Source organism: Hordeum vulgare, chromosome 4H (assembly GCF_904849725.1).
Source record: "Hordeum vulgare subsp. vulgare chromosome 4H, MorexV3_pseudomolecules_assembly, whole genome shotgun sequence".
NCBI lineage: Eukaryota > Viridiplantae > Streptophyta > Magnoliopsida > Poales > Poaceae > Hordeum > Hordeum vulgare.
Window position 1 is genome coordinate 420,165,754 of NC_058521.1, and position 11,828 is coordinate 420,177,581.

Sequence of the window (11,828 nt, forward strand, 5' to 3'; positions counted from 1 at the left end):
AGCTCCCAAATAGTTTGTAAAAACTATGTTGAACACCCCAGAATATTTGTTGGAATATTTCCAACCATTCCTAAAGTTTTCAACATTTTTGAAAGCTTAAAGTTTCTGATTTCAAATTTAAAACTTGAAACCAGTAGCTTTTTGCATTTATTTCAAATGCTTAAAGTGTCAAGAAAATGGTTTTCTTCATTGCTCATTTACTTTCATGATTTATCAGAAAGTTTGAACTTTTCTTGAGGCCATTTTGGGTTCATTGAATTTAACTAGTTTGAATTTCCTTTAATTTGAGAAGTGGCTAGGGTTTGTTGAATTTTCCTTCACCACTTACTTTGTTCTTGTTGAGAATTTCCTAGATGCAATGCAAAGAAAACATGAGCACAAAGCTAACTTGCTTAAGGGGTCAGGGATGTGAAAACTCACCCCCACTCAAAAGAATCTCGTCCCGATATTTAGAAGTCGTCGGGAATAACGCAGGATACTCAAGTCGGAGACGATCCTCTCTTTCCCAAGTTGCCTCCTTTTCAGAATGATTTGACCATTGAACTTTAAGAAACTTGAGGTTTCGACGTCGAGTGGTACGCTCAGCTCGATCAAGAATATGCATGGGGTATTCTCGATATGAAAGGTTATCTTGGAGATCAAGCGTATCGTGGTCCACTTCACGGATAGGATCCGAAAAGCAACGCCTGAGTTGCGAGACGTGGAAGACATCATGAACCTTGGAAAGATGCGGAGGAAGTTCCAACTGGTAGGCAACTTCTCCTCGTTTGGCAAGAATGCGAAAAGGACCAATGTAACGAGGAGCCAACTTGCCCTTGATACCGAACCGATGGGTACCCTTCAAAGGTGTAACCCGAAGGTAAGCCTTCTCGTCAACTTCAAAGGTCACAGCCTTATGATGACGGTCATATTGGCTCTTTTGACGAGACTGCGCTGTTTTCAACTTTTCACGAATAATGCGAACCTGCTCTTCTGCATCCTGGGTCATGTCCGGGCCAAAGAGTTGCCTCTCCCCGGTTTCTGACCAATTAAGAGGTGTTCGACATCTTCGTCCATAGAGAACTTCAAAAGGAGCTTTGCCCAAGCTTGATTGATAACTATTGTTATAAGCGAATTCGGCGAATGGAAGGCACTTCTCCCAATTCATACCGAACGATATAACACAAGCTCGGAGCATATATTCTAGGATTTGATTCACTCTTTCTACTTGACCACTTGATTGGGGATGGAAAGCAGTGCTAAAAGATAGGTGAGTCCCCATGGCATTCTGAAAACTTTCCCAGAAGCGAGAAGTAAAGATACTCCCACGGTCTGAGTTAATCTCTAGGGGAACACCATGAAGCGACACTATTCGAGAGATATATAACTCTGCTAGCTGGCTAGCTGTTATACTCTCACGAACAAGAAGAAAATAAGCCACTTTGGAAAGACGGTCAATGACCACAAAGATAGCATTATTTCCTTTCTTGGTCCTGGGAAATCCGGTAATGAAATCCATGCTAACTTTATCCCATTTCCATTCAGGAATAGCTAGAGGTTGAAGGGTGCTAGCAGGCCTTTGATGTTCTGCCTTAACTCGACGACAAACGTCGCAGTTAGCAACGAACTCAGCAATTTCTCTCTTCATCCTGGTCCACCAGAACCTCTGGCGTAGGTCCTGATACATCTTAGTACTACCGGGATGAATGGTGAGAGGAGAATCATGAGCCTCCTTAAGGATTAACTGCCTTAGATATGGGTTCTTAGGAACCACTAGACGGTTCTGGAAGAACACAACACCTTGATCGTTCATGGAAAATTCTTTAGTGTTTCCGCTAAAAATATTCTCCTTGATCCGTGATATACCCTTGTCACGCTTTTGGCCAGCTATAATTTGATCCTTAAGGATAGGCTTCGCCACCAGGGTAGAAAGGAATCCTTGAGGAACAATATGAAGATTCAACTTCCGAAAGTCCTCATAGAGATGTGGTTGACCTTGTTGTAGCATCAAATTGTTACAATAAGATTTACGACTTCGTGCATCGGCCATAACATTGGCCTTTCCCGGGGTGTAAGTTATCCCTAAGTCGTAATCCGAGATCAACTCCACCCATCGTCTTTGCCTGAGATTCAAAATCCGGCTGGGTGAAGATATATTTCAGACTTTGGTGATCAGTGAATATTTCGCAACGATTACCCAGAAGGTAATGTCACCAGGTTTTTAGTGCATGGACCACAGCTGCAAGCTCAAGGTCATGTGTGGGATAATTATCCTCATGTGGACGCAACTGTCGAGATGTGTATGCGATCACATAACGATCTTGCATGACAATGCAACCTAATCCTTGTCGCGAGGCGTCGCAATAGATAACAAAGTCCTTAGAAAAATCTGGTGGTAGCAACACAGGTGCAGAAGTCAGGCGTCTTTTCAGTTCCTGAAAACTATGCTCACACTGTGGTGTCCACTCGAACTTTTTATCCTTCTTGAGGAGTTCAGTTAGAGGCTTTGAAACCTTGGAGAAATTCTCGACAAAGCGGCGACAATAGCTCGCTAGACCAAGAAAACTCCTAACTTGCTTAACCGATTCAGGTTGAGTCCAATCAAGGACAGCTTGAACTCTCTCGGGATTGACAGCAATACCCTTACCAGAGATTACATGACCTAGATAGGTCACTTCTGGTAACCAAAATTCACATTTTGAAAACTTGGCATAAAGGCGATGCTCTCGAAGTTTCATCAATACCAGCCTTAGATGCTCGGCATGTTCTTGTTCGTTCTTCGAGTAGATGAGAATATCATCGAGGTATACCACGACGAATTTCTCCAAATACTCCATGAAGATTGAATTCATCAGACGAGAGAAGGTGGCTAGGGCATTGGTTAAACCGAAGGACATGAGGGTGTACTCGTATTGGCCATAACGAGTAACAAAAGCCGTTTTTGGAATGTCCCCGTTCTTGATCTTGATTTGATGGTATCCCAACCTCAAATCCATTTTGGAGAAGACTGAGGATCCAGCGAGCTGATCATACAGATCGTTGATCCTGGGGAGCGGATACTTGTTCTTTATGGTGACCAGATTAACTGGCCGGTAATCTACAACCATCCGATCCGTTCCGTCTTTCTTCTTGACGAAGAGGACGGGGCAAGCCCAAGGAGAAGAGCTAGTACGAATGAAACCTTTATTCAAGGCCTCATATAGTTGCTTCTTAAGTTCGGCTAGCTCCAGGGGTGCCATCTTATATGGTCTTCTGGCTATTGGGACAGTTCCCGGAACAAGATCTATCATGAACTCTACATCTCTGTCAGGTGGAATTCCTGGCAGTTCCTCTAGAAAAACATCCGGGAAGTCACGGACTACCGGAATGTCTTCAAGTTCCGGAAGAGGGTTGGCATTTAGGGAATAGAGTTGGCATTTGGCAACTCTAGTAGAGACATTTACTATCTCACCCGAGGGATGGGTAAGCTGGACATTTCTAGAATGAGTATCAATCTTGGCATAGTGAGCTGACATCCAGTCCATGCCCAAGATGATATTAATATCCGAAGATTTAAAGGCTATCAATGAGGCTAGAAAAACTAGCCTGTCTAATAGAATTTCATTGTCATAGGTTACCCTAGAGGTTTGCCATTTACTACCAGGAGTTTGGACAACCAATGGAATTGGCATATCACAAAAAGACATGTTATGCAACTGTGCATAACTTTCTGAAATGAAGGAATGAGAAGACCCAGTGTCAAAGAGAACAGACGTTGGGTGATGGTTAACAAGAAGCGTACCCAGCATGACGTCGGGATCCTCTGCAGCTTCTTCTGTTGACACATAGTTCACACGGCCACGTGCAGGAGTTGGCTTCACATAGTAAGCTTTGCCCGACTTGCCTTGCCCGACGGACTTTCCGGGTTGCTTGACACCCACATTTTGAGGACACTCACGGGAATAGTGCCCTGGTTCTCCACACTTGTAGCATATCACTTGGTTGGCACGTGGTGCAGCATTGCTAGCTGGACCACCATAGGTTTTTGCTGGAGGGTTGGTCTGATTCGTCTGAGGCGCCACATAGGATGGCCTCGGGGTGTATCTTGGCGGCAGAGCACTGTTTGGAACCCACAGCCTGCGTTTTGGGAACCGGAACCAGAAGACGAGCCAAAGTCACGGGAGTGCTTCCTTGTGGCTTCAAAGTCAGTATGACCAGTCTCGGCACTGATCGCCTTGTTGACCAGCGCTTGAAATCTTGCACACTCGTGGAGGCGCAGATCACGACGAAGCTCAGGGCTCAGACCCTTACGGAATCTTGCTAGCTTCTTGGCGTCTGTAGACACCTCCTCTGTTGCATAGCGGGCGAGGTTACCGAACTCGCGGCTATAAGCATCCACGGTCAACTTGCCCTGAGTGAAGGCACAGAACTCCTCTCTCTTTCTGTCCATCAGGCCCTCTGGAATATGGTGCAGACGAAAGGCCGCACTGAAGTCTGCCCATGTGGCTGCTGGTTCAGCAGGACGCATAGCTTCAAAGTTCTCCCACCATAGATTGGCGGGTCCTTCCAGGAAATACGCCGCAAAGATCACCTTGTCGTCCTCAGACACATTCGCATAGCGAATCTTGCGTGAGATGCTGCACAGCCAGTCATCAGCGTCGAGGGGATCGACGGAATGATGAAACTTTTGAGGATTCATCTTCACAAAGTCGTTGAGGGACACTGCAGCAATTCTAGGCTGATGAGCCGTATTCTGCTCAATACGCTCTAACAGTCGGTTGGTCTCCCTTTTGTTTCTCTCTGCCTCAAGCATAACTTCTGCCAGAGAGGGCGGGTGAGGCAGGTCTTCCTGCGACGCTTGACTACCCTCGCCTTGCTCATGACCAGGGGCACGGTTCAACCTGGTGAACACCATCCTGACAAACAAACTCACAGCTTAGACCAATATCATATCAATACTAGCTATGGATTAAGAATGTACTGAACACACGGAATGCGGAAATGACTATTCGAACAACATGGTAACAAGCAACTGCTATATATACACCATGGTTCTGTTGGAAATATGCCCTAGAGGCAATAATAATATGGTTATTATCATATTTCCTTGTTCATGATAATCGTCTATTGTTCATGCTATAATTGTATTAACAGGAAACAGTAATACATGTGTGAATAAATAGATCACAATGTGTCCCTAGCAAGCCTCTAGTTGGCTAGCTCGTTAGTCAATAGATGATCATGGTTTCCTGATCATGCGCATTAGATGTCATTGATAACGGGATCACATCATTGGGAGAATGATGTGATGGACAAGACCCAATCCTAAGCGTAGCACTAGATCGTATTGTTCGTATGCTAATGCTTTTCTAATGTCAAGTATCTTTTCCTTCGACCGTGAGATTGTGCAACTCCCAGATACCGTAGGAGTGCTTTGGGTGTATCAAACGTCACAACGTAACTGGGTGACTATAAAGGTGCACTACGGGTACCTCCGAAAGTGTCTGTTGGGTTGGTACGAATCGAGATCGGGATTTGTCACTCCGTGTGACGGAGAGGTATCTCTGGGCCCACTCGGTAGAACATCATCATGAGCTCAATGTGACTAAATGTTAGTCACACGATGACGTGCTACGGAACGAGTAAAGAGACTTACCGGTAACGAGATTGAACAAGGTATAGGTATACCGACGATCGAATCTCGGGCAAGTTCTATACCGACAGACAAAGGGAATCGTATACGGGATTGATTGAATCCTTGACATTGTGGTTCATCCGATGAGATCATCGTGGAGCAATGGGAGCCACCATGGGTATCCAGACCCCGCTGATGGTTATTGGCCAGAGAGGTGTCTCGGTCATGTGTGCCTGTCTCCCGAACCCGTAGGGTCTACACACTTAAGGTTCGATGACGCTAGGGTTATAGGGAATTATTATACGAGGTTACCGAACGTTGTTCGGAGTTCCGGATGAGATCACGGACGTCACGAGGAGCTCCGGAATGGTCCGGAGGTAAAGATTGATATATAGGACGGATGGTTTTGGACACCGGAAGTATTTCGGGCGTCACCGATAATGTACCGGGACCACCGGGACCACCGGAGGTGGCCCCGGGGACCAACGAAGGGGGGCAACGACCCCGGGAGGTAAGGTGGGCCAAGTGGGGGTGGGAACCAGCCCCTATGTGGGCTGGTGCGCCTCCCCACTCAGCCCATTGCGCAAGGGAGAGAAAAGGGGGGGGCAAACCCTAAGCCAGGTGGGCCTAAGGCCCACCAGTTGGTGCGCCACCCCCTCCTCCCCCTTCTGGCCGCTGCACCTCCCATCTAGGGGGGCTTCCGCACCCCCTAGGGTGGGAACCCTAGGGGTGGCACCCCCTCTCCCCTTCCCCTATATATAGTGGGCACTTTTGTCCATTGAGAGATAGACTTTTTCCTCTCCCTCGGCGCAGCCCTGCTCTTCTTTCTCCTCCTCTCTGCCGGTGCTTGGCGAAGCCCTGCCGGGAGACCTCGTCTCTCCATCGACACCACGCCATCGTGCTGCTGGAGTTCTTCCCCAACCTCTCCCTCCTCCTTGCTGGATCAAGGTGCGGGAGACGCCACCGGGCTGCACGTGTGTTGAACGCGGAGGTGTCGTAGTTCGGCACTAGATCGGAATCGTTGCGAGTACGACTCCATCAACCGCGTTCTAGCAACGCTTCCGCTTAGCGATCTTCAAAGGTATGAAGATGCTCTTACCCCTCTCTCGTTGCTGGTCTCTCCGTAGGAAGATCTAAATAAGCGTAGGAAAATTTTGAATTTATGCTACGTTACCCAACAGTGGTATCAGAGCCAGGTTTTCTATGAGTAGATTCTATGCACGAGTAGAACACAAAAGTTGTGGGCGATGATTTGTCAATTTGCTTGCCGCTACTAGTCTTATTCTTTTCCGGCGGTATTGTGGGATGAAGCGGCCCGGACCAACTTTACACGTACGCTTACATGAGACTGGTTCCACCGACAGACATGCACACCGTGCATAAAGGTGGCTAGCGGGTGTATGTCTCTCCTACTCTAGTCGGATTGGATTTGATGAAAAGGGTCCTTATGAAGGGTAAATAGCTTTTGCATATCATCGTTGTGGCTGTCACGTAGGTAAGAAGGCGTTCTTGCTAGAAACCCAAATCAGCCACGTAAAACTTGCAACAACAATTAGAGGACGGCTAACTTGTTTTTGCAGGGTTTGACATGTGATGTGATATGGCCAAAGTTGTGATGTTGCATGTATGATGTATGAGATGATCATGTTATTGTAATAGGTTTCACGACTTGCATGTCGATGAGTATGACAACCGGCAGGAGCCATAGGAGTTGTCTTAATTTATTGTATGAGATGCAACGCCATGTGCTTACTACTTTTACTTCATTGCCAACGGTTAGCTATAGTAGTAGTGATAGTAGTAGTTGGCGTGACGACTTCACGGAGACACGATGATGGAGATCATGATGATGGAGATCATGGTATCACGCCGGTGACGATGATGATCATGCGATGCCTGAAGATGGAGATCGAAAGAGCAAAGATGATAATGGCCATATCATGTCACTATATGATTGCATTGTGATGTTTATCATGTTTTACATCTTATTGCTTAGAACGACGGTAGCATAATAAGATGATCCCTCTTAAAATTTCGAGAACGTATTCCCCTAAGTGTGCACCGTTGCGAAGGTTCATTGTCTCGAAGCACCACGTGATGATCGGCTGTGATAGATTCTAACGTTCGCATACAACGGGTGTAAGCCAGATTTACACACGCGGGTACAAGCTTAGCATGTACAGACATGACCTCGAATACAAGAGACCGAAAGGTCGAACATGAGTCGTATGGTTGAATACGATCAGCATGGAGTTGCTCACCATGGTGACTAGTCCGTCTCACGTGATGATCGGACACGGGTTAGTCAACATGGATCATGTATCACTTAGATGACTAGGGGGATGTCGATTTAAGTGGGAGTTCATACTTAATTTGATTAAATGAACTTAATTGTCATGAACTTAGTCTAAAAGTTGTCTTTATAAATATTGTAGATGTCCAACGTCAACCTCAATTTCAACGCATTCCTAGAGAAAAACAAGCTGAAAGATGATGGTAGCAACTATGCGGACTGGGTTTGCAATTTGAAGCTCGTCCTTGAAGCAGCTAAAAAGGCTTATGTCCTTGATGTGCCGCTAGGTGACCCTCCCGCTCCCGCAGCAGCCCAGGACATTCTGAACGTCTGGCAAACGCGGAGTGATGACTACTCTCTGGTTAGGTGTGGCATGTTATACAGTTTAGAAACGGGGCTCCAAAAGCGTTTTGAGCAACACGGGGCATATGAGATGTTCAAGGAGCTGAAGCTAGTTTTTCAAGCTCATGCCCGTGTCGAGAGATATGAAGTCTCCGACAAGTTCTTTAGCTGTAATATGGAGGAGAACAGTTCTGTCAGTGAGCACATACTCAAAATGTCTGGGTTACACGGTCGTCTGACTTCACTTGGAGTCGAACTTCTGGATGATGCTATAATTGACAGAATCCTCCAGTCTCTCCCACCAAGCTACAAATGCTTTGTGCTTAACTACAACATGCAAGGGATGGAGAAGACCATTCCCGAGTTGTACTCGATGCTCAAGTCTGCAGAATTAGAAATCAAGAAAGAGCATCAAGTGTTGATGGTCAACAAGACCACAAGTTTCAAGAAAGGCAAGGGTAAGAAGAACTTCAAGAAAGACGGCAAAGCTTCTGCCGCGCCCGGTAAGCTAGATGCTGAGAAGAAGAGAAAGAACGGACCCAAGCCTGAGAGTGAGTGCTTCTATTGCAAGGGAAAAGGTCACTGGAAGCGGAACTGCCCCAAATACTTAGCGGACAAGAAGGCCGGCAACGTTAAAGGTATATGTGATATACATATTATTGATGTGTACCTTACCAGCGCTCGTAGTAGCTCCTGGGTATTTGATACCGGTGATGTTGCTCACATTTGCAACTCAAAGTAGGAACTGCGGAATAAGCGGAGACTGGCCAAGGACGAGGTGACGATGCGCGTCGGGAATGGTTCAAAGGTCGATGTGATCTCCCTCGGCACGCTACCTTTACGCCTACCATCGGGATTAGTATTAAACCTTAATAATTGTTATTTAGTACCAGCTTTAAGCATGAACATTGTATCAGGGTCTTGCTTAATGCGAGACGGTTACTCATTTAAGTCAGAGAATAGTGGTTGTTCTATTTATATGAGTGATATGTTTTATGGTCATGCTCCGCTGGTGAATGGTTTATTCTTGATGAATCTCGATCGTGATGTTACACATATTCATAGTGTGAGTACCAAAAGATGTAAAGTTGATAATGACAGTCCCACATACTTGTGGCACTGCCGCCTTGGTCATATCGGCGTTAAGCGCATGAAGAAGCTCCATATTGATGGAATATTAGAGTCTCTTGACTTTGAATCATTTGACACATGCGAACCGTGCCTCATGGGCAAGATGACTAAGACTCCATTCTTAGGAATAATGGAGAGAGCAACCAACTTATTGGAAATAATACATATTGATGTGTGTGGTCCAATGAACGTTGAAGCTCGCGGTGGTTATCGTTATGTTCTCACTCTCACCGATGATTTGAGTAGGTATGGGTATATCTACTTGATGAAGCACAAATCTGAGATGTTTGAAAAGTTCAAGGAATTTCAGAGTGAGGTTGAGAATCAACGTGACAGAAAAAATTAAATGTCTACGATCTGATCGTGGAGGAGAATATTTGAGTCACGAGTTTGGCACACACCTAAGGAAGTGTGGAATCGTTTCACAACTGACGCCGCCTGGCACACCGCAACGCAACGGAGTGTCTGAACGTCGTAATCGCACTTTATTAGATATGGTACGATCTATGGTGTCTCTTACCGACTTACCGCTATCATTTTGGGGATACGCATTAGAAACTGCAGCATTCACTTTAAATAGGGCACCGTCTAAATCCGTTGAGACGACACCGTATGAACTATGGTTTGGCAAGAAACCTATGTTGTCGTTTCTTAAAGTTTGGGGCTGCGATGCTTATGTGAAGAAACTTCAACCAGAAAAGCTCGAACCCAAAGCGGAGAAATGCGTATTCATAGGATACCCTAAGGAAACTATTGGGTATACCTTCTATCTTAGATCCGAAGGTAAAATCTTTGTTGCCAAGAACGGATCCTTTCTAGAGAAAGAGTTTCTCTCGAAAGAAGTAAGTGGGAGGAAGGTAGAACTTGATGAGGTAATTACACCCCCTCTCGAATAGGATAGTAGCGCAGCGCGGGAAGTTGTTCCTGTGGCGCCTACACCGACTGAAGAGGAAGTTAATGATGATGATCATGAAGCTTCGGATCAAGTTGCTCCTGAACCGCGAAGGTCCACAAGGGCACGCTCCGCACCAGAGTGGTACGGCAACCCTGTGATGGAAATCATGTTGTTAGACAACGGTGAACCTTCGAACTATGAAGAAGCGATGGCGGGCCCGGATTCCAACAAATGGCTTGAGGCTATGAAATCCGAGATAGGATCCATGTATGAGAACAAAGTATGGACTTTGGTGGACTTGCCCGATGACCGGCGAGCCATAGAAAATAAATGGATCTTCAAGAAGAAGACTGATGCAAACGGTAATGTAACCGTTTACAAAGCTCGACTTGTCGCAACGGGTTTTCGACAAATTCAAGGAGTTGACTACGAAGAGACTTTCTCTCCCGTAGCGAAGCTGAAATCAGTCCGAATCATGTTAGCAATTGCCGCCTTTTATGATTATTAAATTTGGCAAATGGACGTCAAAACAGCGTTCCTTAATGGGAACCTTAAGGAAGAGTTGTATATGATGCAACCAGAAGGTTTTGTCGACCCTAAGGGTGCTAACAAAGTGTGCAAGCTCCAGCGCTCCATCTATGGGCTGGTGCAAGCATCTCGGAGTTGGAACATTCGCTTTAATGAGGTGATTAAAGCGTTTGGGTTCATACAGGTTTACGGAGAAGCCTGTCTGTACAAGAAAGTGAGTGGGAGCTCTGTAGCTTTCCTCATACTGTATGTGGATGACATATTATTGATGGGGAATAATATAGAGATGTTGGAGAGCATAAAGGCCTATTTGAACAAGAGTTTTTCAATGAAGGACCTTGGAGAAGCTGCATACATATTAGGCATCAAGATCTATAGAGATAGACCGAGACGCCGAATAGGTCTTTCGCAAAGTACATACCTTGACAAGATATTGAAGAAGTTCAATATGGAAAACTCAAAGAAAGGGTTCTTGCCAGTTTTGCAAGGTATGAGATTGAGTAAGACTCAGTCGCCGACCACGGCAGCAGATAGAGAGAAGATGAGTTCTGTCCCCTACGCTTCAGCCGTGGGCTCTCTAATGTATGCCATGATGTGTACCAGACCTGATATAAACCTTGCCATAAGTTTGGTAGGGAGGTACCAAAGTGATCCAGGTATGGAACACTGGACATCGGTCAAGAATATCCTTAAGTACCTGAAAAGGACTAAGGAAATGTTTCTCGTTTATGGAGGTGACGAAGAGCTCGTCGTAAAGGGTTACGTCGACGCTAGCTTTGACACAGATCCGGATGACTCTAAGTCACAGACCGGATACGTATATGTGTTAAATGGTGGGGCAGTGAGCTGGTGCAGCAGCAAACAAGAAGTCGTGGCAGCATCTACATGTGAAGCGGAGTACATAGCTGCTTCAGAAGCGGCTCATGAAGGAATTTGGATGAAGGAGCTCATCACCGACCTTGGAGTGGTTCCAAGCGCGTCGGGTCCTATGACACTCTTCTGTCATAACACTGGAGCCATTGCCATAACCAAGGAGCCCAGGTTTC